The sequence below is a fragment of the Bos indicus x Bos taurus genome, chromosome 2 (assembly GCF_003369695.1).
Source record: "Bos indicus x Bos taurus breed Angus x Brahman F1 hybrid chromosome 2, Bos_hybrid_MaternalHap_v2.0, whole genome shotgun sequence".
Lineage (NCBI taxonomy): Eukaryota > Metazoa > Chordata > Mammalia > Artiodactyla > Bovidae > Bos > Bos indicus x Bos taurus.
In genome coordinates, this window is record NC_040077.1 from 16,271,016 (window position 1) to 16,295,718 (window position 24,703).

Consider the following 24,703-nt stretch of genomic DNA (forward strand, 5'->3'; position numbering starts at 1 on the left):
TGTGTGCAGGGCTGCACTCAGGAAAGACTGTATTCAGGACTGTGTAAGTACTGAGGAAAGCCTCAAAAAAGTCCTAAGCTCTTACTGATAGCTCTGCGTAATCAGGAAATGAAAGTTGAGATATAGTGTAAATTGCCAGAGCATTTGTGTCCAAACATGCACACAAATCCCCTTAGAAAACACTGGGAGAATTATTGATTCATTATATTTGAGGAAATCTCTATCCAATCATCAGCTGACCACTGAGGTAACTGAACAGAGACATCAGAGGCTACAAGTGACAAAGAGTACAGAATTGGTTCAGTTCAAACAGAAAGACAATTCTTTGTGAAGATGACAAGAGTGAGTGGGATGTGATTTCCAGAGCAACCACATATTCCTAAAGATGTCCAGTTTTCAATAAAAAAATCATGAGACATGAAATGAAACACTAAAGTATATTGCATATGCAGGAGAGATTAATAGAAACTGTCCCTAAAGAAGCCCAGATGTTACTTAATAGAAAAAGATATTAAACCATTCATTATAAATATGTTGAAAGAACTAAAGGAAACAATGTCTGAAAAATGAATGGATATAAGAGGAAAGATGTCCCAAATAGAAAATAACAAAAACAGATGTAATTTTTTTTTTAAGAGTGAAATAGAAATACTGGCATTAAAGTCAAACAATTTAAGTGAGAAAAAAAAAAAGTACCAGAAAGTATCAACAGCAGCTATGAGCTGAACAAAGGAAAAATTAGCAAACCTGAAGATAGATCAGTTAAGACTATGTAGTCTGAGGCATCGAAAATAAAAAAGAATGAAGAAAAATGAGCAGAAACTCAGGCTTGTGGGATAACACATAAAAAATGAGAGTTCTGAAGGCGTGAAGAGAAAGAAAGGGGCAGAAAGAATATGTGAAGAATCAATGACATACAACTCCTGAAATGATAAAAAATATTCATCTACCTATCCAAGAAGCTCAATAAATTCCAAGCAATAAACTCAAAGAGATCCACAGCTGCACACATAACAGTAAACATTTTGGAAGCCTAAGACAATAATTTTCAGTGTAGCAAGAAAGACATGACCAAACATGTACAAGGGACAATCAATAACATTAACAGATGATTTTTCATCTTCAGCTATGAAGTCCAAAAGGCAGTGTGATGACATTTTCAAAGTGTGGAAATCAATAATTCCATACTCAGCAAAACTATTCTTCAAGAATGAAGACGTTAAGATATATTATGGACAAATAAAAACAGAATTAATTGATAACAGATGTGTCCCACAAGAATTAACACAAGGAGTATTTCAAACTGAAATAAAAGGACACTAGCAAGAAATTCGGAGAAGGCAATGGCAACCCACTCCAGTACTCTTGCCTGGAAAATCCCATGGACTGAGGAGCCTGGTAGGCTGCAGTCCATGGAGTTGCTAAGAGTTGGGCACAACTGAGCGACTTCACTTTCACTTTTCACTTTCATGCATTGGAGAAGGAAATGGCAACCCACTCCAGTATTCTTGCCTGGAGAATTCCAAGGACAGAGGAGCCAAGTGGGCTGCCGTTTATGGGGTCGAACAGAGTCGGACACGACTGAAGCTACTTAGCAGCAGCAGCAAGAAATTTGAATCCACAAAAATAAGAAAAGAGAAGTTAACTATATAGATATAGATAAAAGAGACTAAGTATCTTTTATATTCTCTTACCTTGTTTAACAACAGTTGAATAAAGCAATAATTATAAAACTATGTTGATGCTTGTAATGCACAAATATGTAATATAAAAATACTAATGTATAAAGATTATAATAATAGCATAAATGAAGGAGAGGAAATATAGATATGTTGGTGCAAAATTCCTGCCTTCAATTGAATTTAAGCAGGTATGAATTTGAACTAGATCATTGGTGTCAACATGTTTGATTGTAACACTCAGGGGTACTTGGGGATTACATATAATCAAAAATATATTAAAATAAATGAAGTGAAGTGAAGTCACTCAGTCATGTCCTTACTCTTTGTGACCCCATTGACTGTAGCCTAACCGGCTTCTCTGTCCATAAAATAAATGAGGGAATGAAAATGAAATATTAGAAAATATTTAACACAAAAGAATGGATGAGCGAAGGGAGAAAAAACATACAAATGACATATAAAAACTCAAAAAACAAGTTAGCAAAGTGGATAAGAAACAATCTCCAGCTACATGCTGTTTAAAAGAAACACACTTTTAAAAGACAAGTTAAAATTATGAAAATTAAAAGGATGGAAAAATATATACCATGCAAATAGCAAAAGAGGTATCATGGCTATGTTAATATCAAACAAAAAAAACTTAAAGACAAAAGTTGTTACTACAAAAAAAGGAAGATATTTTATAATAAGATAGTCAATATATTAGGAAGGCATAATTATAACCAATATATATCAGACAACAGAAACTCAAAATATGTTAACAAAAATGTATGAATTTAATAAGAGAAATAGACAATTCGACAGGAATAGAGAATTCAAGACTCCATTTCAAGTAAGTCTTCTACTACATGATTATATCAGAAGAAATAAGGAATATAAAACTTGAACAACACCGCAAATCAACTAAACTTAATGGGTGTATATGTATTTAAAATATTCCACATAACTACAAAACAGTACACATTTTTCTCAAGCCCACATGGCTATACTCCAGTAAAGAATGTTTATGAGGCCATAAAAAAGCCATAATAAATGTAAACTGCTGAGAATTATTCAAAATATGTTAATTAAAATCTGACTACAAAAATAGAATCAAACTAGAAATCATTATCCAATGAGAACTTAGAAAAGTCACAAATATTTGAAAATTAACACTCAGTGGGTCAAAGAGAGAATCACAATTAGAAACTATGTAGGTATGATTGAAAACAAAAACATAACATACTAAATTAAGAGCAGATTGTGAAAGCAGCATTTAGTGGAAAACTTACAGCTGTAATAGTCATATTTAAAAATACGAAAGGTGTAAAACAAAGTATATACATTGTATAGTCCTTCGGTTTCTGTTATTTGTCAAGGATTTATAAACCAAATTCATTGTTCTTCATAAATCTGACTTCATTTCAGTTATTGACCCTTCATTTGAGAGAGTACCAGCAATTGTGATTAACTCTGTTAACTCTCAGAGAAGGCAATGCCACCCCACTCCAGTACTTTTGCCTGGAGAATCCCATGAACGGAGGAGCCTGGTGGGCTGCAGTCCATGGGGTCACTAGAGTTGGACACGACTGAGAGACTTCCCTTTCACTTTTCACTTTCATGCATTGGAGAAGGAAATGGCAACCCACTCCAGTGTTCTTGCCTGGAGAATCCCGGGGATGGGGGAGCCTGGTGGGCTGCCGTCTATGGGGTCACACAAGAGTTGGACATTACTGAAGTGACAGCAGCAGCAGTACAAGAGTTAACAGCTGCTGCTGCTGCTGCTAAGTCGCTTCAGTTGTGTTCGACTCTATGTGACCCCATAGACGGCAGCCCACCAGGCTCCCCCGTCCCCGGGATTCTCCAGGCAAGAACACTGGAGTGGATTGCCATTTCCTTCTCCAATGCATGAAAGTGAAAAGTGAAAGGAAAGTCACTCAATCGTGTCCGACTCAGTGACCCCATAGACTGCAGCCTACCAGGCTTCTCCGTCCATGGGATTTTCCAGGCAAGAGTACTGGAGTGGGGTGCTACTGCCTTCTCCAAACTCTTGTACTAATTCCTGAATAAAGCATAGACTCATCAGATCAATTTTTTTTATCATGAATGTTTGTGATCATGTTATAATTCAACAATTTCATATGCAAGTGCTAGCTAGCTTCACTGCTCAAAATTTAGAAGAAGAATAAAAAATTTTAAATGAATTTTTAAAAGCAAAACTGACACATGTATTGTATAATTGTAAGCATGCCTATAGGGATGACCACTTTTTATTTACTGCACTACACTCATAAGAACCCTTTTGGTTAGCTGTCTTAAAATTTAAATCAAGACTATTTATTTGAAATATATGTATAGTATCTTCCCATTCTATTTCACTGCAAATATTGAGATTTGTCTTCTCTACCTACTTAAATGATATTTCAGTTTGATTCTCAAATACTTTGACATGGTGAATAATCATACCTGAGAAATTGTACTTCATTCTTTCAATAATATAAGCTGTTTTCCAAACCCCATTTAGCAGATTAAAATTAGCACACTTTCAGTTATTTAATGTTAAAAATTTGTGTACTTACATGAGGTCTTTTATGGTCATAGGTGATGCAAGAATCAATTCTACTCCTGTATCAGTCACAGTTACTATATATATTGCCATGATGAATATGTGGAGGAAAAAATATTCAGGTTTATACACTTGTACAATTTTGTATATTCTGATTCTGTAAAAATTGATTTATTTTTTATAGGAAGGAAAAAGCCGGCTGTGATAAAGCAGCAAGAAGACCAAGGGTTTTATCATCAGTGCTCAAGGGCATTGAAACTTTGCTAGCTTACCAATTCACATGGCTGACTTAATATACTAGAGTAATAAATTTTTAAAAGCCATTCTTTTCTGTAGCTTTGGTATTAAAGTGCCAATACTATGAATAATAAAGGGAGAATCATAAAGGAGAAACCAGGAAGTTCCGGTTGTGTTTGTGTTACCTAAAGGAGCAGTGGGGAGGCAGATGTGACCAGCCAACTATCACTTGGATAGTTGATTTAGAATCATCCATGCTTGCATTTTGTGTTTTTCATACATAAGTGTATTACAAAAGGTGAACTATTTTACTATTTACTTAAATAATACCATCCCAGATATACTAGAAATTTCTCTAATAGATATAACTGTGTTGCATCTATCAAAGAAAAGAAGAAAAACCTTAAATCAATAACCTAAATTTACATCTTAAGAATCTAGAAAAGGCAGAGGAAACAAAATCCAAAGCAAGCAGAAGGAATGAGGCAATAAAACTTAGAGCAGAGATAAACAAAATAGACAATAATGAAATAACAGAGAAAGATCACCAAAACCAAAAATTTCTTCTTTGAAAAATCAAAATTAACAGTTAACACATTACATAACAAATGAAATGTAGAAGTTCTCATTAAGAAATAGCTACCGACAGATTCAAGAGGAAAGAGGAAACCTCAATTGATGTATTAACAAGTAAAGAGATTAAATAAGATAAAAAATATATCACAAAGAAAGCCTGAGCCCAGATGGCTTTAGCAATGACTACCAAACGTGTAAGCAATAACTAAAATGAATCCTTCATAACTTCTTCTCAAAAGTAGAAAAAAAGGGACTACGCCACAATTCCCTTTTATAAGGCCAGTACTACAATGATAACAAAAACAAAGACATAACAAGAAAACTATAGACCAGTATCTGTTATAGATGCAACAATTCTCAAAATACTAACAAACTGAATTCAGACACATGAAAAAGATTATACATGATGACCTAATGGGATTTATCCTTGGGAGGCAACACTGGGCTGACATTCAAGAACTATTAATGTAAGTCACCACGGCAAAAGACTAAAAGACAAAAGTATATGATAATTTCAGTTAGTAGAAAACATACCAATAAGTATTCAAGATCTAAATAAATGGTAAGATATCCCATTTTCACAGATCAGAATTAATACTGCAAAGAAGGCTGCTGCTGCTGCTGCTGCTGCTAAGTTGCTTCAGTCGTGTCTGACTCTGTGGGACCCCATAGACGGCAGCCCACCAGGCTCCCCCGTCCCTGGGATTCTCCAGGCAAGAACACTGGAGTGGGTTGCCATTTCCTCCTCCAATGCATGAAAGTAAAAACTGAAAGTGAAGTTGCTCAGTTGTCTCTGACTCTTAGTGACCCCATGGACTACGGCCTACCAGGCTCCTCGGTCCATGGGATTTTCCAGGCAAGAGTACTGGAGTGGGGTGCCATTGCCTTCTCCAAAGAAGGCAATACCTGCCAAATACAGATTCAACACACTGCTAAGTCATATCAGTCGTGTCCGACTCTGTGAGATCCCATAGACGGCAGCCCACCAGGCTCCCCCATCCCTGGGATTCTCCAGGCAAGAACATTGGAGTGGGTTGCCATTTCCTTCTCCAATGCATCAAAGTGAAAAGTGAAAGTGAAGCCGCTCAGTCATGTCCGACTCCTAGCGACCCCATGGACTGCAGCCTACCAGGCTCCTCCGTCCATGGAAGTTTCCAGGTAAGAGTACTGGAGTGGGTCACCAGTGCCTTCTCCGATTCAACACAATCCCCCACCCCCCCCCCCCCGCAAAATTCCACCTGGCTTATTTATAGACATTGACAAGTTGATCCTAAAATTCACATAGAAATTCAAGGGTCAAAGGTAGCCAAAACCATCTTGAAAAATAGAAAAAAATGGAGAAATCACATATCCTGATTTCAAACCTGACTCTAGAATAACTTCCAGTTTTTGGTTCTGCATGTAAAGAACTTGAAGTCACCATTCAATGCTAATGAGTAAAATGCGAACCAGAATGAAAAATCAGTAACTCTCCTATGATCTATAAGAAAGGGCAGGACACAACGGCTGCTCTCAAGACAGGAGAGATGAACAGGGAAGTACAGAGATTTGTGGCTTGTTAGAACAGAATCTGATGAGTAATAACTACCACAGGAACCAGTGTTGGGGTAGGACAAGCTGAACGATAACTTACGAACTGCTTGAACAAGTGAAGAAGTCTCAGAGTTAAAAACTCCGGAAGCAGAGAGTCATGGGGAGAGATGCGGGTGCTCCACGATATGATGAGGTTTATCTTCAGTAAGTCAACCAGATACCCACAATAAATATAAGAGAAAAAAAAGTATTCTGTCTTGCTTCTGGAAGGGTGAGGGAAAAAGGGAAATATTTTTAAATAGGCCAAAGCACTGTGCTGTTCTTAACAAGGCCTGCCTTCAGGGAAAACTACTTAACCAAAGTCTATATTACTGGGGTTTTATCAGAGTCTAACTGAACCAGGAAAGGAAAACACCCAACTTACACTCACTATTGCTGTCCTGTCCCATCTAAGCTGTGAAAAGAAATTGAGAAACACATGTTAAATTCACAGTTCAAAGGCACAGACATTAAAAGACTGACCTACTCAAAGACTAGAGAATGTTTTCCCTATTCCCATATCTCACCACCATATTAGTAAAGGCTTATTTAGAGAGGTTTCTTTTACCCAGTACATAATGCCTAGCTTGGAGAAGGCAATGGCACCTTGCCTAGCTGCTGCTTCTGCTGCTAAGTCGCTTCAGTCATGTCCGACTCTGTGCGACCCCATAGATGGCAGCCCACCAGGCTCCCCCATCCCTGGGATTCTCCAGGCAAGAACACTGGAGTGGGTTGCCATTTCCTTCTCCAATGCATGAAAGTGAAAAGTGAAAGTGAAGTCACTCAGTCGTGTCCGACTCCTAGCGACCCCATGGACTTCGGCCTACCAGGCTCCTCCGTCCATGGGATTTTCCAGGCAAGAGTACTGGAGTGGGGTGCTACTGCCTCGCTACTCAGAAACAATTTTAAGACACACCGAAAGGCAAACAACAACAAGAAAAAATAATTTAAAGAGACAGTGTCATAGAGAAGAACAAATCTGACCCCATCATGGATGTTTCTTTTACTTTAACCTTTGTATTCTATTGCTTTTGGTGCAAGTTAAAAATGTTGCCTCAATATGTAAGGAAATTTGGAAAACTCAGCAGTGGCCACTGAACTGGAAAAGGTCAGTTTTTATTCCAATCCCAAAGAAGGGCAAAATGTCAAAGAATGTTCAAAGTACCACACAACTGCTCTCACTTCACATGCTAGCAAGGTAATGCTCAAGATCCTTTAGGCTAGGCTCCAACACAGTATGCAAACTGACAACCTCCAGATGTACAAGCTGAAATTAGAAAGGGAAGAGATAGCAGAGATCAAATTGCCAACATCCACTGGATCATAGAAAAAGCAAGCGAATTCCGAAAAACCATCTACTTCTGCTTCATTGACTACACTAAAGCCTTTGACTGTGTAGATCACAACAAACTGTGAAAATTCTTAAAGAGATAGGAATACCAGACCACCTTACTTGCCTCCTGAGAAACCTGCAAGCAGGTTAGAAGCAACAGTTAGAACAGAAACCTGTAAGAAGCAACAGTTAGAACCAGACATGGAACAATATACTGGTTGAAAATTGGGAAAGGAGTACTTCAAGCCTGTATATTGTCATCCTGCTTATTTAATGTATATGCAGAGTTCATTATAGGAAAGGCCAGGCTGGATGAAGCACAAGGTGGAATCAAGATTGTTGGGAGAAATATCAATAACCTCAGATATGTAGATGATACCACCCTAATGGCAGAAAGTGAAGAGCAACTAAAGAACCTCTTGATGAATGGGAGAGAGGAGAGTGAAACAGCTGGCTTAAAACTCGACATTCAAAAAAACAAGATCATGGCAACCAGTCCCATAACTTCATGGCAAGTAGACAGGGAAAAAAAGGAAACAATGATAGATTTTATTTTCTTGGGCTCCAAAATCACTGCAGATGATGACTGCAGCCTTGAAATTAAAAGAGGATTGCTCCTTAGAAGAAAAGCTATGAAAAACCTAGACAGGGTATTAAAAAGCAGAGACATCATTTTGCTGCCAAAGGTCCCTATAGTCAAAGATATGGTTTTTCCAGTAGAGAAACTGAAGAATTGATGCTTTTGAACTGGTACTGCAAAAGACTCTTAAGAGTCTCTTGGACTGCAAGGAAATTAAACCAGTCAATCCTAAAGGAAATAAACCTTGAATATTCATTGGAAGGACTGATGCTGATACTTAAGCTCCAATACTTTGGCTGTTGTTGCTGCTGCTGCTAAGTCACTTCAGTCGTGTCCGACCCTGTGCAACCCCATAGATGGCAGCCCACCAGGCTCCCCCGTCCCTGGGACTCTCCAGGCAAGAACACTGGAGTGGGTTGCTATTTCCTTCTCCAGTGCATGAAAGAGAAAAGTGAAAGTTAAGACATTCAGTTGTGTCCGACTCTTAGCAATCCCATGGACTGTAGCCTACCAGGCTCCTCGGTCCATGGGATTTTCCAGGCAAGAGTACTGCAGTGGGGTGCCATCGCCTTCTCCCATACTTTGGCTACCTGATGTGAAAACCCAACTCATTGGAAAAGACCCTGATGCTGGGAAAGATTGAGGGCAGGAGGCAAAGAGGATGACAGGATGAGATGGTTGGATGGCATCATTGACTCAATGGACATAAGTTTGAGCAAACTCCAGAAAATAATGAATAACAGGGAATCCTGGTGTACTACAGTCCATGGAGTTGCAAAGAGTCAGACACAACTGAGTGACTGAACAATAAGAATGTTGCCTATAGCCTGAAATATATAGGATAGCCAAAGCTCTGACCCTTAAAGATATAACATGATCCCATTCAAATAGACACAAAAAGTTTCATAACAGGGAATAACGTTTGTCTTGGAGGTTTATAGGAACATTGTGACTGGACCTACATGGACAGAGGCAAGAATGAAGGATTCTGGAACAAAGAAGTTTGCAACAACCAATTGCACCCATCCTCTCTTACTATTAAAGAAAAGCCTGAATTGTAACTCAGGTAAGATGGTTCTTTGGGACCCTGGTCTACCATCTTCTCTGTCTACTAGCTTTCAGAATTAAGTTGTTCTTCCTTGCCCCAGCAACGAATCTCTTGATTTATTGGCATGTCATGCAGTGAGTGGTACAAGCCTAGACTCAGTAACAGTGGCAAGCACTAGAACCAGGCATTGCAGGGCTGGTGGAATGATCAAACTGGAATTTTAAACAACTGTGATTAATATACTAAAGACCCTAGTGGATAATGTATACAGAAGGCAAGAAAATATGGGCAATGTAAGCAGAGAGAATGAAGACACTAAGTACACACCAAAAAGAAAGTCTAGTGATTGAAAAGAAAAACAAACAAACAAAAAACTGCAGCAGAAAAGAAGAATGTCTATAATGGACTTAGTACTCTGCACATGACTAAAGAAAGACTCTCTCAACTAAAAAGTATATATCAATAGGATCCTCAAAGAAAAAAGAAAAGGCAGGAAAAAAGAAAACCCACAATAGATTGTCCAAGGACTATGGGACAGTGGAATGTCTAACAAAAAGTGTGACATAATTTTTAATGGGATGACCAGAGAAGAAGAGAGAAAAGGAGTATTTGAAGCAAGTTTACTTTCAACATTAAAAAATCAATTAATGTAATTCATCACATCAACAGACTAAAAACTGAAAACCATATGATCTTATTAATAGATGTGGAAAAACAATCAACAAAATCTAACACCCATTAATGATTAAAAAAAAACCCTCCAAATTAACAAGGAATAGAGGAGAATTTTCTCAATTTGATAAAAACCATCTACAAAAATCCTACAGCTAACATCGTATCAATGGTGAAAGACTAGAAGTCTTCCCATTATGATAGGGTACAGGACAAGGAGGTCTCCTTTCATGGCTCCTTTTAACATTGAACCAGAAGTTTTTACTAATGCAACGATGTAAGAAAAGGAAATAAAAGGTATACAGATAGAGAAAGAAGACACAAACTGTCTTATTTCACAGATGGCATAGATAGAAAATACAAAATAACTGACAAAAAACCCTTGGGAGGAATAAGCAGTTATAGCAAGACTGCAGGATACAAGGTTAATATAGAGAAATCAGTTGCTATGCACCAACAAACAAGCAGAAATTGAATTTAAAACAATATCATTTATATTAGCACCCAGAATAAAGTACTTAGATATAAATATAAATATATATGTGTGATTTATATGAGGAAAATTACAAAACTCTAATGAATGAAATCAAAGAAGAATTAATTGGTAAGACATTCCATGTTCATGGATAGGAAGAATCAATATGGTCAAGATGTTGGTTGTACCCAACTTGTCTATAAATTCAGTGAAATCCCAATAAAAATCCCAGCAAGTAATTTTATAAATAATGACACACCAAATTTAAAGTTTCAGTGTGGAGGCAAAAAAAAAAAAAAAACTCAGAACCAACGCAGTCTGGAAAGAAAAGAACAAAGTTAGAGAACTGACACTACCCAATTTCAAGACATATTATAAAGCTACAGTAATGCAGACAGTTTGGCACTGGTGAAAGGACAAATGTATCAGTGGAAAAAGAATTTAAAAGAGTCCAGAAATATACCCTATAAATGCAATCTATTGATATTTGACAAAAGAGCAAATGTGATAAAATGAAATAATGATAGTCTCTTCAACAAATTATGCTAGCAGTCATATTTTATATGTGAATATAGAGACAGATATTACTGCCTTCACAAAAATTAATTCAGAATGGATCATATACCTAAATGTAAAATTCTAACCTAAAAAAACCCTCAGATGACAACATAGGAGGAAATCTGGATGAACTTTGTTTTATTATACAAAAAAAGATACTTTGCATGGAAAAAAAAAAACTAATTTATAAGCTGGTCTTCATTAAAACTAAACTTCTTTCTCCGTTAAAAAAAAAAACTGAAAGAATGAGAAGACAAATCAAATACTGAGAGGAAGTACACCTGCCAACACATGTTATATCTTTTTGATTACAGCCATTCAAACAGATGAAGCCAGATATAGAAAAGCAAATACTGTATTATACCACTTATACGTGCACTCTGAAAAAAGAAATCAAACTCACTTGGAGACAGCAGATTGGTGGCTGACACAGGTAGGGGTAGGGGTGGGCAAAATGAGTAAAGGGGATCAAAAGATCCAAACTTCCAGTTATAAGATAAATATGTCCTGGGAATGTAATAGATATCATGGTGACTATAGCTGACAATTCTCTTCCGTATATTTGAAAGTTTCAAAGGGAATAAATCTTAAAATTATTTTTTTTTTGTGATGAGAACTTTTTAACTCTTTGGGAAAAGAAAAGAAAGAAAAACAGCAAGACACTTTTGAGTGAAAATTGTGAAATAGTGTGAACAGCTACTAGCCATTTAACTCTGGCTCTTAGAAGTTTTCTGAAATATATGGAAACTCCCAACATGAGAAATAGTTGTAATTAACCACTGACAGAGGAAAACACAGACAATGGAAGTAATCAACTCTGTCTACTAAATAAAGCAGTTAAAACTACTAGAATCATCATAGACACTATTAGACTGAGCAACATTAAGTAAGAATGGAACTAATGTTTCCAGGAGTGAAGAAGCAAACCTCTAGATTCGATCCTCATTGTTTACTTTTTGGGAATAATTCAGGTACTTCTGCAAATGTGTTAACTCCTTCTCATAACAGGAGACAGCATGATTTGAAAGAAAAAGTGAGTATTAGAAGTGCCCTCTCCCCCTACTCAAGTTCCAATTCTCAAAAACTTGCCCTGAGGCAAGTCACTTAACCTCTCAGAGGCTTAGATTTTTCATCTGCAAAATACATTTTATTATTGAACAATATGTGAGGATTAAATGAGACTTTTAGGGTATGTTAGCAGAACCTGGCATACAGTAAAGATTAAATAAATGCATGTCAAACAGATTAATGTGTTAAATAAATGGCCTGTGATTTGGGATATTTTTCAAGATATAGAACTTATTTTAGAAATTCCAGTTCTTACACCAGTTCTTACACTAAACTCTAGTGATCTGAAAGAGTACAGGCTTAATGCAGAGATGTCCAAAGTAGTTTACCTATTGGGAGAACCTAGTTCAGTGACCTGTAAAAGCATTCCACACTCCTTGCTGAGCATTAATGGATTTTATATCTGTACCTTCATATGGAAAAGGTTCTTGAGAATGTCAGGTCTGCAGTGCACAGTCTCCTTCTTGAGGACAAAATGTCCATGTACAGTGCTAAGTTAAGGATTCTCCACAATAATGCTGTTTCTTCTTAAAAAGAGAGGAACAAAGAGAGTATTTACCTATCTTAAATTGGTCTTTTTTGAAATATGCTCAAAGCTTCAGCAGGTCTGTCAGAAGCTGACCTATGTCCACTTGAGGTTTTTTTCATTATGTGACTGTCTATTTCAATCTCCCAGCTATATTAATATTTCAAATAAAAATAATACAGAGAATGAAAAATTGCCACTTGCAGCAACACGGATGAACCTAGAGATTATTAAGTAAGTCAGACAAGGACAAATATGATATCACTTACATGTAGAATCTAAAAAAAGTTATACAAATCAACTTATTTACAAAACAGAAACAGTCTTACTAGAAAACAAATTTATGATTACCAAAGGCGGAGAGATAAACTAGGAGTTTGGGATTAACAGATACAAACCATTATAAAGAAAATAGATAATCAGCAAGAATTTAGAGTTTGATCAATATGATAACCTATAATGGAATAACCTCTAATGGAAAAGAATCTGAAGCTGTATACTTGAAACTAGCATAATACAAACAATTGCTAAATTTTTTAAAAAACAGAAAGAAAAGCTCTAATTTAATGTAATTTATTTTTGAAATTATTTCAAAATGACCAAATATATCAAAGAAAGCTACGTGAATGAAAGAGAAGAGGTATTTTAAAATATAGAGGTGCTAATCAGAGGGAACAAGGTCAACTAATAGAAGTCAGTTAAAAGTTAAGCTTAGCAAAGTTTAACCTAATTTTCATCCAGTCCTAGATATAATATGATCCTGAATTGCAAGTCATTTCAGTTTAACAAATGTAGTGCTTACTATGTACATGGCACTACTGCTAGCTACCTGACTTCTCTTATTCCCTACTCTGAGTATTGTTAGATGTGGTCCTTTTAAAAATCCATTACTACTTTCTAAAGGAAAAAAAAAATAAACAAATGGGACCTCAGTTCAGTTCAGTCACTCAGTAGTGTCCAACTCTTTGCGACCCCATGAATTGCAGCACACCAGGCCTCCCTGTCCATCACAATTCCCAGAGTTCACCCAAACTCATGTCCATCGAGTCAGTGATGCCATCCAGCCATCAACAGATGAATGGATAAAAAATGTGGTATATTTATAGCATATATTCCATATAACGGAATATCACTCAATCATAAAAAGAATGAATTTTGTCATTTGTAACAACATGGATTGATTTGAAGGGTATTATGACATCACCAACTCAATGGACATGAGTTTGGGTGGACTCCGGGAGTTGGTGATGAATAGGGAGGCCTGGTGTGCTGCAGTTCATGGGGCTGCAAAGAGTTGGACACAACTGAGTGAACTGAACTGAACTGATGCCAAGAGAAATAAGTCAGAGAAAGACAAGTACTGTATGATACCACTTATATGTGGAATCTAAAAGACAAACTAGTGAATATAATTAAAAAAAAAAAAAGAGAGAGAGAGGGAGAGAGACTCACAGATATAAAGAACAGAGTGTGGTTACCAGTAGGGAGAAGGAAAAGGGCAGATGCAAGACAAGGCTAGAGAATTAAGAGGTACAAACTAGTGGATTGGCCAAAAAGTCCACTCAGGCTTTTTATAGCATTGTAGGAAAAGCTGAATGAACTTCTTGGCCAACCTAATATTATGTATAAAACAAATGAGCTACAGGGATATATTGTACAGCATAGGGAATACAGTCAATACTCTCTAGTAACTATAACTGGAGTACATAACCTTTAAAAATTGTGAATCACTAGGTTGTACACCTGAAGCTTATGTAATATTGTACATCAGCTACACCTCAATAACTTTTTTAATTTAAAAAAACACTACTGCTTTTGACTTGCCTCTCAGAGTATTAAAGACAATGAATCATGGTTTAAAACAAACAAAAAAAAACTTTTGGGTTTCAAAAAATAACTTCAGATGGCTAACAAACACATGAAAAGATGCTCAACATCACTCATTATCAGAGAAATGCAAATCAAAACCACTGTGAGGTACCATTTCATGCCAGTCAGAATGGCTGCGATCCAAAGTCTACAAGCAATAAATGCTGGAGAGGGTGTGGAGAAAAGGGAACCCTCTTACACTTTGGTGGGAATGCAAACTAGTACAGCCACTATGGAGAACAGTGTGGAGATTCCTTAAAAAACTGGAAATAGAACTGCCTTATGATCCAGCAATCTCACTGCTGGGCATACACACTGAGGAAACCAGAAGGGAAAGAGACACGTGTACCCCAATGTTCATCACAGCACTGTTTATAATAGCCAGGACATGGAAACAACCTAGATGCCCATCAGTAGATGAACTGATAAGAAATCTGTGGTACATATACACAATGGAGTATAACTTGGCCATTAAAAAGAATACATTTGAATCAGTTCTAATGAGGTGGATGAAACTGGAGCCTATTATACAGAGTGAAGTAAGCCAGAAAGAAAAACACCAATACAGTATACTAATGCATATATATGGAATTTAGAAAGATGGTAACAATAACCCTGTATACAAGACAGCAAAAGAGACACTGATGTATAGAACAGTCTTTTGGACTCTGTGGGAGAGGGAGAGGGTGGGATGATTTGGGAGAATGGCATTGAAATACGTATAATATCATATATGAAACGAGTTGCCAGTCCAGGTTCGATGCACGATACTGGTTGCTTGGGGCTGGTGCACTGGGACGACCCAGAGGGATGGTATGGGGAGGGAGGAGGGAGGAGGGTTCAGGATGGGGAACACATGTATACCTGTGGCGGATTCATTTTGATATATGGCAAAACCAATACAATATTGTAAAGTTAAATAAAATAAAATTTAAAAAAAATTAAAAATTAAAATAACTTCAAGTAAATGATAAAAACTATATCTGATAAAGGACATCATATAAGTCATATCTTATAAAGCAGTTTGTATCCATAAAATACAGAGGACTCTTAAAACACTAAAAAAGACAGCCTAATTAACATAGGCAAAAGGTTTACACTAACATTTCTCCAAAGTAGACATATAAATGGCCAATGAGCATATGAACAAATGTTCATCATTTATCACTTCAGTTCAGTTCATTTCAGTCGCTCAGTCATGTCCAACTCTTTGCAACCCCATGAATCACAGCACGCCAGGCCTCCCTGTCCATCACCAACTCCCTGAGTTCACTCAGACTCACGTCCATCGAGTGAGTGATGCCATCCAGCCATCTCATCCTCTGTCGTCCCCTTCTCCTCTTGCCCCCAATCCCTCCCAGCATCAGAGTCTTTTCCCATGAGTCAACTCTTCACATGAGGTGGCCAAAGTACTGGAGTTCCAGCTTTAGCGTCATTTCTTCCAAAGAATACCCAGGACTGATCTCCTTTAGGATGGACTGGTTGGATCTCCTTGTAGTCTAAGGGACTCTCAAGAGTCTTCTCCAAAACCACAGTTTAAAAGCATCAATTCTTTGGCACTCAGCTTTCTTCACGGTCCAACTCTCACATCCATACATGACCACAGGAAAAACCATAGCCTTGACTAGACAGACTTTGTTGGCAAAGTAATATCTCTGCTTTTTAATATGCTATCTAGGTTGGTCATAGCTTTCCTTCCAAGGAGTAAACGTCTTTTGATTTCATGGCTGCAATCACCATCTGCAGTGATTTTGGAGCCCCAAAAAACAAAATCTGACACTGTTTCCACTGTTAGGAAATACAAAAAGAAATATAATGAGATACAAGGTCACAATCAGTAAAATGACTAACATACAAAAGATAGAGAATATCCAGTGTTGGCAAGGATATGGAGAAATTGGAACCCTCAATAAATCTCTATAATGTAAAATGGTACAACAAGTTTGGTGGTTACTTAAAATGCTGAACAAAAAGTTACTTATTATCTAGCAATTCCAAGAGAATGGGAAAACAGAAAAATACCTCTACACAAAAATTTATACATGAAGGTTCTTAGCAACATTATTCCCAAGAGCCAAAAGGTGGTAGCAATCCAAATGTCTACCAATTGGTGAATGGATAAACAAAATTGTATATACATAAACACAGTATCATTCAGTCATAAAAATAAATGAAGTTCTGGTATACATGCCATAGTGTAGATAAACTTTTAAAATGTGCTAAATGAAAAAAGTCAGACAGAAATGGGCATACGCCTATGATTCCATTTATATGAAATTTCAGAATAGACAAAGACACAGAAATAGAAAATAGAATAGCTTTTGCCAGGGCCTGGGATAAACAAGTAATGGGTTATTGTTAATGGATACACGAGTTCTTTTTTAGGGTGATTAAATGTTTTAAAGTTAGTGGCAATGGTTGTTCAACTCTGTGAATATCTGAGTTACATGCTTCAAAAACATGAATTTTATGGTATGAGAATTATATTTCAATAAAGCTATTATTATGGAAAGCAGTCTGAGTCATTTTTTTTTAACTTTTTAAAAAAATTTTTATTTTATTTTTAAACTTTACATAATTGTATTAGTTTTGCCAAATATCAAAATGAATCCGCCACAGGTATACATGTGTTCCCCATCCCGAACCCTCCTCCCTCCTCCCTCCCCATACCATCCCTCTGGGTCGTCCCAGTGCACTAGCCCCAAGCATCCAGTATCGTGCATCAAACCTGGACTGCATCTCATTTCATACATGATATTTTACATGTTTCAATGCCATTCTCCCAAATCTTCCCACCCTTTCCCTCTCCCATAGAGTCCATAAGACTGTTCTATACATCAGTGTCTCTTTTGCTGTCTCGTATACAGGGTTATTGTTACCATCTTTCTAAATTCCATATATATGTGTTATTATACTGTATTGGTGTTTTTCCTTCTGGCTTACTTCACTCTGTATAATAGGCTCCAGTTTCATCCAGTTTCATCCACCTCATTAGAACTGATTGAAATGTATTCTTTTTAATGGCTGAGTAATACTCCATTGTGTATATGTACCACTGCTTTCTTATCCATTCATCTGCTGATGGACATCTAGGTTGCTTCCATGTCCTGGCTATTATAAACAGTGCTGCGATGAACATTGGGGTACACGTGTCTCTTTCCCTTCTGGTTTCCTCAGTGTGTATGCCCAGCAGTGAGATTGCTGGATCATAAAGCAGTTCTATTTCCAGTTTTTTAAGGAATCTCCACACTGTTCTCCATAGTGGCTATACTAGTTTGCATTCCCACCAACAGTGTAAGAGGGTTCCCTTTTCTCCACACCCTCTCCAGCATTTATTATTTGTAGACTTTTGGATCACAGCCATTCTGACTGGCATGAAATGGTACCTCATAGTGGTTTTGATTTGCATTTCTCTGATAATGAGTCATCTTTCATTTCAGGTATACTCTGTTAAAAAAATGGACATTTTCACTTGTAACCGCACAAATACATGAACACCCAAGTTCATGGTTTATGAAGATTTGGAAATGTGGATATCTGACTTTTCCTAATTGATGAAAAAAATATTCTGGTGTTAAAAATCAGCCAGTCATTTCTGTGTGCATCTATAGATCCCTGGACTGTCATAAAACTTATTTGACTATTTCTGGTATTCACCCAACATACTCTCATGCATATGGATCATTCCTGGAAAGGCTTCCTATACCTTCAAAACTAAGATGACATTAATAAGTTATATTGAATTTTATTAGGCCAAGGTTCTTGTTCAGTGGCTCAGTCATATCCAACTCTTTGTGACCCCATGGACTGCAGCACATCAGGCTTCCCTGCCCTTCACTGTTCCCCAAAGTTTGCCCAGACTCATGTTTATTGAGTTGATGATGTCATGCAACCATCTCATCCTCTGTTGCCCCCTTCTCCTCCTGTCCTCGATCTTTACCAGCAAAAGGGTTTTTCCCAAAGAGTCAGCTCTTAACATTAGGTAGTCAAAGTTTTGGAGCTTCACTATTCAGGACTGATTTCCTTTAGGATTGACTGATTTCATCTCCTTGTGGCCCAAGGGACTCTCAAGAGTCTTCTCCAGCACCACAATTCAGTTCAGTCTCTCAGTCGTGTCCGACTCTTTGTGACCTCATGAATCACAGCATGCCAGGCCTCCCTGTCCATCAGCAACTCCCAGAGTTCACTCAAACTCATGTCCATAGAGTCAGTGATGCCATCCAGCCATCTCATCCTCTGTCGTCCCCTTCTCCTCCTGTCCCCAATCCCTCCCAGCATCAGAGTCTTTTCCAATGAGTCAACTCTTTGAATGAGGTGGCCAAAGTATTGGAGTTTCAGCTTCAGCATCATTCCTTCCAATGAACACCCAGGACTGATCTCCTTTAGGATGGACTGGTTGGACCTCCTTGCAGTCCAAGGGACTCTCAAGAGTCTTCTCCAGCTCCACAGTTCAAAAGTATCAATTCTTCGGTGCTCACCTTTCTTCGCAGTCCAACTCTCACATCCATACATGACCATTGGAAAAACCATAGCCTTGACTAGATGGACCTTTGTTAGCAAAGTAATATCTCTGCTTTTCAATATGCTATCTAGGTTGGTCATAACTTTCCTTCCAAGGAGTAAGCGTCCTTTAATTTCATGGCTGCAATCACCATCTGCCCATCTGTAATTTTGGAGCCCCAAAAAATAAAGTCTGACACTGTTTCCACTGTTTCCCTATCTCTTTGCCATGAAGTGATGGGACCAGATGCCATGATCTTCGTTTTCTGAATGTTGAGCTTTAAGCCAACTTTTTCACTCTTCTCTTTCACTTTCATCAAGAAGCTTTTTAGTTCCTCATCATTTTCTGCCATAAGGGTGGTGTCATCTGCATATCTGAGGTTATTGATATTTCTCCCAGCAATCTTGATTCCAGCTTGTGCTTCTTCCAGCCCAGCATTTCTCATGATGTACTCTGCATAGAAGTTAAATAAGCAGGGTGACAATATACAGCCTTGACGTACTCCTTTTCCTATTTGGAACCAGTCTGTTGTTCCATGTCCAGTTCTAACTGTTGCTTCCTGACCTGCATACAGATTTCTCAAGAGGCAGGTCAGGTGGTCTGGTATTCCCATCTCTTTCAGAATTTTCCACAGTTTATTGTGATCCACACAGTTAGAAAGCATCAATTCTTTGGTGCTCAACCTTCTTTATGGTCCGACTCTCACATCCATACATGACTACTGGAAAAACCTTAGCTTTGACTAGATGGACATTTGTTGGCAACGTAACATCTCTGCTTTTTAATATGCTGTCTAGGTTAGTCATAGCTTTTCTTCCAAGATGCCAGCGTCTTTTAGTTTCATGGCTGCAGTCACCATCTGAAGTGATTTTGGAGCCCAGGGAAATAAAGTCTGTGATTATTTCCATTTTTTTCCCATCTATTTGCTATGAAGTGATGGGACCAGATGACATGATCTTAGTTTTCTGAATGTTGAGCTTTAAGCCAACTTTTTCACTCTCCTTTTTCACCTTCATCAAAAGGCTCTTTAGTTCTTCTTCACTTTCTGCCATTAGGGTGGTATCATCTGCATGTCTGTGGTTACTGACATTTCTTCCAGCAATCTTGATTCTACCTTGAGCTATATCAAGTTTGGCATTTTGCATAATGTACTTTGCATATAAGTTAAATAAGCAGGGTGTCAATATACAGGTTTGATTTACTCTTTTCCCCCTTTTGAACCAGTCCATTGTTCCATGTAGGGCATCCCTGGTGATCAGATGGTAAAGTTTGCCTACAATATTGGAGACCTGAGTTCAGTCCCTGGGTTGGGAAGATCTGCTGAAGAAGGAAACGGCAACGCACTCCAGTGTTCTTGCCTGGGAAATCCCATGGATGGAAGAGCATGGTAGGCTACAGTCCATGGGGTTGCAAAAGTTGGCTACGACTGAACAACTAACACACGTTGTTCCATGTATGGTTCTAACTGTTGCTTCTCGACCTGCATGCAGGTTTCTCAGGAGGCAGGTAAGGTGGTCTGCTATTAGCTCAATGCCATTTTATGAAAATTTTAAGTATTTAAACTTTGTCAGCCAAAAGCATATCTTTATATCATTTAACATATGCCACTAGTTATATAGCTATGAGAGGTGAAAAAAGCTGAAATTAAAATATTTGCACTGTTATTCCTTCCCCCCAAATTAACTCAATCTGGACAGCATTATCACTTCTGCCGAGCAGTAAATTCATCCACTTTTATAGGTCATGCTTATTTTTCTCTTCTACAAATTTCTTATCTATTTCACACAGGCTCTCTCTGAGAAACCACTAGTATGAAATGAGCAACAGATGTGTGAATTTTCTAACACCTCTTTCTGTCCATATTTTCTTTTAAATTTTCCCTTGTTCAATTACCACTTGGAGTTCAAGTCATTTTCTAGTCAATAGCTTTTTGTAGCTTTTGACTGAACCAAGAAATAAGGAGACCCTGTAAGGATAATCAAGTCATGACTGGCCATTGACAAAAGAGTCAATTATAGTCAGAAATATACCAGTTTGTTTTACTTGACAATTAAACTAGTGGAAGAAAACTAGCTTGTAAATACTGGGATTGACATAGTACACACTGAAGACAACAAATTAAATTGTCAGTTTCTTACGAGAAAATAGTACACAACTAATTAAAATATTTAGGATCTTGTGATGCATGTCATATAATCAGCAATGTATAGCGGAATAATTTAAAATATTTTAATATTAACTCTAAAGAACTATTATAGGTGTTAGAATAAACTATCAACTTTATTCTAGTACTTCAATCATGTTCCATAATATTAAGACTTGTCATCATTATATGAGTGGCAAATCATAAACTTTATTATAATAAAGATCACTTTGGGAAATTTTTATATATAAAGTTTTTATGAATAGGATTATTATAAAAGTAAATCCATTTAGGGATAGTATCATTAGCTAACCCTTTATAAAAGGAAAGTAAAATACTAAAATTATAAATATCACAGTAATCCAAGTCCATGCCCCAACCAGTAATGCTGAAGAAGCTAAAGTTGAACAGTTCTATGAAGACCTACAAGACCTTCTAGAACTAACACCCAAAAAAGATGTCCTTTTCATTATAGGGGACTGGAATGCAAAAGTAAGAAGTCAAGAAACACCTGGAGTAACAGGCAAATTTGGCCTTGGAATATAGAATGAAGCAGGGCAAAGTCTAATAGAGTTTTGCCAGGAAAATGCACTGGTCATAACAAACACCCTCTTCCAACAACATAAGAGAAGACTCTACACATGGACATCACCAGATGGTCAACACCAAAATCAGATTGATTATATTCTTTGCAGCCTAAGATGGAGAAGCTCTATACAGTCAGCAAAAACAAGACCAGGAACTGACTGTGGCTCAGACCATGAACTCCTTATTGCCAAATTCAGACTTAAATTGAAGAAAGTAGGGAAAACCACTAGACCATTCAGGTATTACCTAAATCAAATCCCTTGGGATTATACAGTGGAAGTGAGAAATAGATTTAAAGGCCTAGATCTGATAGATAGAGTGCCTGATGAACTATGGAATGAGGTTCGTGACATTGTACAGGAGACAGGGATCAAGACCATCCCAATGGAAAAGAAATGCAAAAAAGCAAAATGGCTGTCTGGGGAGGCCTTACAAATAGCTGTGAAAAGAAGAGAAGCGAAAAGCAAAGGAGCAAAGGAAAGATATAAACATCTGAATGCAGAGTTCCAAAGAATAGCAAGAAGAGATAAGAAAGCCTTCTTCAGCAATCAATGCAAAGAAATAGAGGAAAACAACAGAATGGGAAAGATTAGAGATCTCTTCAAGAAAATCAGAGATACCAAAGGAACATTTCATGCAAAGATGGGCTCGATAACGGACAGAAATGGTATGGACCTAACAGAAGCAGAAGATATTAAGAAGAGATGGCAAGAATACACAGAAGAACTGTACAAAAAAGATCTTCACGACCCAGATAATCACGATGGTGTGATTACTGACCCAGAGCCAGACATCCTGGAATGTGAAGTCAAGTGGGCCTTGGAAAGCATCACTACGAACAAAGCTAGTGGAGGTGATGGAATTCCAGTTGAGCTATTCCAAATCCTGAAAGATGATGCTGTGAAAGTGCTGCACTCAATATGCCAGCAAATTTGGAAAACTCAGCAGTGGCCACAGGCCTGGAAAAGGTCAGTTTTCATTCCAATCCCAAAGAAAGGCAATGCCAAACAATGCTCAAACTACCGCACAATTGCACTCATCTCACACGCTAGTAAAGTAATGCTCAAAATTCTCCAAGTCAGGCTTCAGCAATATGTGAACTGTGAACTTCCTGATGTTCAAGCTGGTTTTAGAAAAGGCAGAGGAACCAGAGATCAAATTGTCAACATCCTCTGGATCATGGATAAACCAAGAGAATTTCAGAAAAACATCTATTTCTGCTTTATTGACTATGCCAAAGCCTTTGACTGTGTGGATCACAGTAAACTGTGGAAAATTCTGAAAGAGATGGGGATACCAGACCACCTGATCTGCCTCTTGAGAAATTTGTATGCAGGTCTGGAAGCAGCAGTTAGAACTGGACATGGAACAACAGACTGGTTCCAAATAGGAAAAGGAGTACGTCAAGGCTGTATATTGTCACCCTGTTTATTTAACTTATATGCAGGATACATCATGAGAAACGCTGGACTGGAAGAAACACAAGCTGGAATCAAGATTGCCGAGAGAAATATCAATAACCTCAGATATGCAGATGACATTACCCTTATGGCAGAAAGTGAAGAGGAACTAAAAAACCTCTTGATGAAAGTGAAAGAGGAGAGTGAAAAAGTTGGCTTAAAGCTCAACATTCAGAAACGAAGATCATGGCATCTGGTCCCATCACTTCATGGGAAATAGATGGGGAAACAGTGTCAGACTTTGTTTTTTGGGGGCTCCAAAATCACTGCAGGTGGTGACTGCAGGCATGAAATGAAAAGACGCTTACTCCTTGGAAGATAAGTTATGACCAACCTAGATAGCATATTCAAAAGCAGAGACATTACTTTGCCAACAAAGGTCTGTCTAGTCAAGGCTGTGGTTTTTCCTGTGGTCATGTATGGATGTGAGAGTTGGACTGTGAAGAAGGCTGAGCACCGAAGAATTGATGCTTTTGAACTGTGGTGTTGGAGAAGACTCTTGAGAGTCCCTTGGACTGCAAGGAGATCCAACCAGTCCATTCTGAAGGAGATCAGCCCTGGGATTTCTTTGGAAGGAATGATGCTCAAGCTGAAACTCCAATACTTTGGCTACCTCATGTGAAGAGTTGACTCATTGGAAAAAACTCCGAGGCTGGGAGGGATTGGGGGCAGGAGGAGAAGGGGACGACAGAGGATGAGATGGCTGAATGGCATCACTGACTCAATGGACATGAGTCGCAGTGAACTCCAGGAGTTGGTGATGGACAGGGAGGCCTGGCGTGCTGCGATTCATGGGGTTGCAAAGAGTTGGACACGACTGAGCGACTGATCTGATCTGATGACCTTAATTTCAATATACAATCCACTATGTAAGTCAATGCCTTTAAATATAGTTCATCTATATCATTCATTGTAAATGAAATCAATTGACTTATTAGTTGGATATCCTGATTTCCTCCATGTCTAATTATTGAGACTCCTATCTTTTTCCAATAACTAAGACTGAGGGCTTTTGTGTATGAAGAGTAAAATTCCTTTTTTGACCCTTTGAAGTGTTTGAAAGACAAAAATAATTGACTGCCAAAAAAGGGATTTAAGTTGACATTACAATTTTAAGGTTGACCAGCTGCATGCTAGCATGCTTGGAAAGTATACCACAACAATCTGAATATCTTTTTCCCCTATGCGCAGTGCCTTTTAGTTAATTAAGGGTGAGGGGTGTCAAACTAAAACTCTGGCTTTAAAAAAATGCAACAATAAACTCATCAGA